At 38.6% G+C, this 6540-nt stretch overlaps 1 pseudogene; it reads left to right on the top strand.

Annotated features, from left to right (window-relative positions):
• The first annotated feature begins 2005 nt into the window (after nt 1–2005).
• LOC118581285 lies at nt 2006–3146 on the top strand (annotated as a pseudogene).
• Nucleotides 3147–6540: the final 3394 nt, after the last annotated feature.

Here is a 6540-nt window from a genome sequence, read left to right as displayed (position 1 = left end):
TTTGCCATTCTAGAACACAGGTGTACTGAAGAGGACCATGGTGTTCATGTCTCGTTTCACATACTTTTCTAGAGTTTTGTGCATCCTTTTCTTTGATTAAAATAAATTTCTACTTTTCAAGTATTAAGTGTTTTTGTGCTTTGTCATTTCCTGACGTGTCTTTGACCCTCAAGTTGTGACTGACACCTGGTTATTTTAACCTCTATAGGTAAAATTTTATAAAAAGATTCTGAAACATTTATTCAAGGAAGGAAATTTGCGCTTGAGTTTTTTTCTGCAAGAGATTAAATATCATTTATAAGAGAAATAGATATTAAATTATTTAAAATATTATATTTGTTTACTATAAATCATCCCTATCTGTAGGTGTGTGTGAGTGTGTATGTGTGTCTACATGTTTGCCTGGCTAGTACATGGAGGTCAGAGAAAAACCTTCCAGAGTTCCTTTTCTTCTTATACCATGTTTCCCCATAGGTCAAATTCAGGTCCTGGGGTTTGTCTATGAGTGCCCTTATCCACTGAGTCATTTCACCAACCTTAAATATTAAGTTATTTAGAGCTTTAATAATATTAATTGATATTGGTTATTATGAAATAATAAATTCTTCCTTTATTCCTTTCTTGAGATTCATTGTAAAACTTGTTTTACTGCCTTTTTTAGTTTGACAAGATCAACTTCTTGAAAATAAAATTCACTGAATTGTTTATTCTTAGAAATTTTGTTTGTATGAGGGCACATTTTCCGCTTTTGAGTGCTTTATTTATTTATTCATTTGTTTGTTTAACCATTGATGTTTTAAAACTTTTCTCTGATTTTTATTTTTCTTTGGCTAGCTTAGCATATTGTGAAATTTCTGAGTTCATTTTTCCATAGCATATGGTCACTTCCTGTGTGATCATTCTATTGTTATCCATACAATGGTGTTTGCTTGTGTGATTTAGATTTGATCAACAACTATCTAAAGCTATTTTTTCTCACTCCCCATATCTATACGTATTTCCTTGAAGTGCAAGGGCAAAACATTTTGAAATATGAGCTTCATTAAGAATCTTAGGAGAGCAATATTATACTTTATTATCTAAAATATCATCACATGTTACAAATAAGACAAAGGAGAATTTAACATAGGAATACAGAAGATACACATATCAACTGGAAAACAATTTTAATGAGGAGCAGAATAATGAGAAGATAAGCTGAAGAGTAATGGGAGCTCCAGGGAGCTGTAAGAACCAAAGGGTGGGATCTTTTCTAGACTCGAGAGGGGTTGCACTTAGTTACACATGGAGCTTCTGATTTCAAACCTCTAGAACCCAGAGCTGTTAAAGAATCAATTTGTCACATTCAATTAAGACAGGTCCAAGCCCCACCTCCCTGCCCCAAGGCTGCACAAGGTGACCCACCATAGGGACTCAAAAAAGCCCACTCATACACCAGGGACAGATCCTAGTCCCCCTATCCAGGGACACCCCCAAACAGTTCAAGCTAAACAACTGTCTCACATATCCAGAGGGCCTGGTCCAGTTCCATGGGGCTGGACAGCCATTGGTCCACAGTTGATGAGTTTCTACTGGTTTGACTGGCTGTCTCTGTACGTTTTCCCATTGTGATCTCATGGGAGACCTCAACTTGGAGGAGGTGGGAATGGGGGAAGGGTGGGGGAGAGAAGGGGGCAGGAAGAGAAAAGATGGGATCTGTGCTTGGTATGCAAAATGAATAGAAAATTTCTTAATAATAATAAAAAAAAAGAATCAATTTGTCACCAGGCTGGTCAGTGGTGGCGCAAACCTTTAATCCCAGCATTTGGGAGGCAGAGCTAGGGGACCCCTGAGAGTTCAAGGCCAGCCTGGTCTAGAGCGAGACCCACGACAGGCACCAAAATTAAACAGAGAAACCCTGTCTGAAAAAAACAAAGGAGGTTCCTCTTTCTGCACCAGGTTTCGGCCTGTCTGAGGTGGGCTGTTGTCGAATCTCTAATCGAGGTAAGGATGGCACAACGCAGCTATGAAGGAGGCTGATGTGAATCCAAACACCTACCCCCTGGCAGATGCCCACCTCACCACCTCACCAAGAAGCTGCTGGACCTCGTTCAGCAGTCATGTAACTACAAGCAGCTTCGGAAAGGAGCCAATGAAGCCACCAAAACCCTCAACAGGGGCATCTCTGAGTTCATTGTGATGGCAGCAGACACATTCAGCTGAGCCCTTGGAGATCATCCTGCACCTCCCCCTGCTGTGTGAAGACAAGAATGTCCTTTCATCCCATCACTCGGGAGGCAGAGTGTGTTCCCTGAAATATTGTGTCTTCCCTGAAATAAACATATCTGGGGTCAGAGAACAGACAGCCACTAGAACAAAGCCAAAAATGGTGGCTAGAAAATAGGAAGAGTAAGCCCTAACAGAAGTTGGGCGGTGGTGGTACACTTTAATCCCAGCACTTGGGAGGCAGAGCCAGATGGATCTCTGGGTTCAAGGCCACTTTAGAAACAGCTAAGCATGGTGACCCATGTCTTTAATCCCAGAAAACCAACCTTTAATCCCAGGGAGTGGGGGCAGAAAGAGAAAGGTATATAAGGTGTGAGGACCAGGAACTAAGGAGAAAAAGCATGTAGAGAGAAAAACATGTAGTTAGTTAATTATTTGGTTGGTTAAGTGTTGTTCACACTTTGGAGCAACACAGCTCAGCTGAGATTCATGTGGAGGAGGACTCAAAAGCTTCCAGCCTGAGGAAAAAGGATCATCTGAGGAACTAGCAAGGTGAGATAGCCGTGGCTTGTTCTGCTTCTCTGATCTTCCAGCATTCACCCCAATAAAGGGCCTTGGGTTTGAGTTTTATTAATAAGAACATTTAAGGTTCATGCTATAGCAGAGTCAGGCAGATCTCTGTGAGTTCGAGGCCAGCCTGGGTTACCAAGTGAGTTCCAAGAAAGGCACAAAGCTACACAGAGAAACCCTGTCTCAGAAAAAAATGAAAACAAAAACAAAAGACAAAACAAAACAAACAAACAAGCAAAACAAACAAACAAAAAAGAATGTCCAGGGTCTCCGGACTTGTCATTGCCTGTTTGGTTACCATCAAAGAAGGCTCCCAGGTAAAGCAGCAGATCCAGTCCATCCAGCAGTCTATTGAAAAGCTCCTGGTGTAGGCCCGTGGCCTCTGCTCTTTCCTGTCTGCTTCCACCCCACTTGTGTATCATATTGTCTGTTAGCATGTGGTATTTTCAGCCAGTTTCTATTATAAATATTGTACTACATCCGGTTTTTGTATTTTTAATTTGTCTTACAGCGTTGTTTTGTCCCCATCTCCTCATCCTCTCTTCTACCATTTTTTAATATTTTTAAAAAGTGAAATGATACCTAAGACAGGTGAGAGGCAGAATGTCACCATTTAACAGCAGGAGTAACCAGGAAAAACCTAAGCCAGGGATAGTGTCTATTTTCACCTGCAAACTCATTCCTCTGTGCAGGGTAAGATGAAGTAACACTGGTCCCTCATGCCTTTGCATACAAGATCTCCATATATGTTAACAGGACTGAAAATGTTTCTTTGGGGAGCAGTCCCTCCCACCCACCATCATTTGTTGAGGAAGTTTGATAATGTCAAGCCTATGTCCAAGTGCCATTTATTAACGTTTGTGTACTTTTGATATGTGTAACCTTACAGTCTAACCCGGTTCCCCACTGAGGGTATCAAGACAGTAACAAGTCAAAGGGATGGTCTGCAGACTCAGGCAGCCTGAGTGAGTTTGATTGCCTGGATCTGAAGAGTGACAAGGACGAAATAGTTCGTGCTGGAATAAAGGACTCTGGGGCTGGAATTTACAGCAGAGACAATGTTATCAGGAACATCCTGTCCTTGGTTGAATGGGGATTTTTTTTGTGGAGCCATTTGACAGCCATGTTGGAAGGGAGGCTTTATCTTTTTCCTCCCACAACATGGGTCAGATATATTCTCTATCACGTGAAGAGACTGGTAATAATGTTGTTCATTCTTGAGCATCCTAACAAAGAAGTATGTTCCTATTTCATAAAAAAAAAAACAAAGGAAAAAAATTAATTTGTCTTGTTTACGTCTCCTTGTTTGTTGCAAATTATAAAAGTTACAGTAGTGTAAAAATGGTCCCCTGATGTCTGAACTTACTATTCTCAAATCTTCTGCAGGGCAGCCTGGCCTGTGATTGTGCAAGACAATGCTGAGGTTCCATCATGTGTTCTTGATGAGAACACTTTAGGCATAACTAAATTCTGATCTCTTTGATGGAGAAGCCCATGAAAAACTACCCAGCTTTATTCTAGGAACCATAGGACAGGATGCCCTAGCTAACTTATCTTAGCTTCTGTTCAACTTCCTGTTTGTATGGAACTCCTCCAGCTATATGCTTATCTTAGCTTCTGTTAAAATTGCTTTCTTCAAACTAGTTGTCTTCGCAAAGCTCTTCTACAGCTGTCAAGATGGCATGACAGAATTTCTTCCTTTATAAACCCTGTGTTCTGAAATCTCAGGCCACACCTAAGTCCCTGTATACCTAAATGTAGACCTAGCAAGTTGGAATAAAGAGTTACAATTGTCTATAAACTGAGTCCGAGTGTCATCTCTGGTGTAATACCCATAACATGCCTAACTATATTTGTATAAACTTGATATGGCCTTGTATAAACATTTATTTGTAGTCTAACAGTTTTGAAACTCCACAGCTTTCTAATCAATGTAACAAAGAAGGGAGAGATTTCCAGTGAGCTTATTTTTCCTATTTCAGTTTTCCTTTGCATTTTTTAATGCATACTTGAACAAAAGTTATTCCCTGTGTTTATAAATTCTTTCCTTTCTACCACTTGTCTCTTAAGGTATGGCATATTAATGTGTCTTTTTGTATACAAGTTTGCAATTGCTTGATTGGATTGTGAGTGGCAATGTGTTAGAATGTTATTTGATATGGATTTACATTTTCTATTTAGAACCAACAAGCAGCTATTAAAATATTCTTGGTTTTTTTTTTTCCGGAAAGGACATAAACTATTGTCATTTATATAACAGAGAAAGAAACACAGAAATATTTTTAACAGGAATATATTAATTATTGTAATTGTTGTAGTAAAAGCTGACAGTGTGTTTACATTTTATAATAAATACTATGGCCACAGCAGATGCAATGTTGTTATTACTTACTTGAGTGAGTCTATACTCTAGTTTAAGCATATGATAAACATTATTTTTAGCTTCACCTTTGTCCAGAACTTGGCAAGTATTTTCCAATTTATAGATTATGACAGCAAAATGAAATCTAATTTAACTGAGACAGATCTCTTTAAACATTCATCAGTTTCAACAGAGGTTTTTTAAGACTGAGTTATATTGGTTGGTTTATCTTTCTGCAATCTTCATCTAATAACCAAGATTATTTCAAGCTGTTTCTAGAAGGATCTAGCACTACTTGAAGTTATCATAATATCCCATTTAAGAAAAGAATATTTGATACATTTTTCTACATTTCCTCTTCTTTCTGAATATATCAAGGATACAGTTTGTTCAGTAAAACTGTTTCCACATGTAAACTTCTTGTGTTTGTAAGTCAAGTATATGGCTTCATTTTGGAAAATGGCATATAACTAAAATAAAAAAAAAATAACACCCCTTTGAAATCAGAAGTTAAGTACAGCATTATTCAAACTTACACATGATATGTAGAGGTCAAATGGCATTCTAGCCATCCTGTTTGTTACAGATATAAGTCATCAGTTTTTATTGGTCTAACACAAATAGGGATTTCAAGCCTAAAGCCTACAAGGTATATGACCCTATGCTTTATAGGGAATTTTGAAGGACAGTAATGTTTTCCACATATACTCTCTTTTATTGTATTATCCAAATTATTAGGGCAGAATGACTTTGGACTTCTTGGGTAGAACAACAGTTCAGCAGTTATCAGGACTTACTGGTCTCACAGAAGATACCGTGGCTCATAACCATCTGTAATTTCAGCTCCGAAGAGATGTGATGCTCTCTTTTGATTATGCTGTCACTGCAGGCCTGTGCTGTGCATTCATCCCCTTGTACACACACATATACACATAAAATACCTTTTATAGAGAATGCTGTGAGTGTGCATGAGTGTGTATATTTAGAGCTGACTGGTTTTTGGCTAGGATGGCAGGGTAATGAACTCCATCAACCCTCCAGTCTCCCCCAAGTTCCTACCTAGTAATCACAGGCACATGTGATCACCAGTCTCACATGGATATATAAAACTTTGCTTCTTATTCTTGTGCAGCAGGCGCTCTTGCCCATTGAACTACATCCCTATCCCTAGATAAGAATACTTAAATAATTTATTTCTTATCTTCTATCTTCAGATCTGACATATATAATCAGTTAAGGATGATTAATAAAAAAATAAGGTCTCATCCTGTGCCCAGTGCATGTCATCCAGCACTAACTTATGTCTACTGAGTATATATTGACCCAGTTACCTCAAGGAAGATAATTGGACTAATGCTACACGAGCCATCTCATAATTAAGCAGCATACATACTTCACATTAT

This window comes from Onychomys torridus, chromosome 4 (genome assembly GCF_903995425.1).
Source record: "Onychomys torridus chromosome 4, mOncTor1.1, whole genome shotgun sequence".
Lineage (NCBI taxonomy): Eukaryota > Metazoa > Chordata > Mammalia > Rodentia > Cricetidae > Onychomys > Onychomys torridus.
This window is presented reverse-complemented; position numbering and strand designations above follow the sequence as displayed.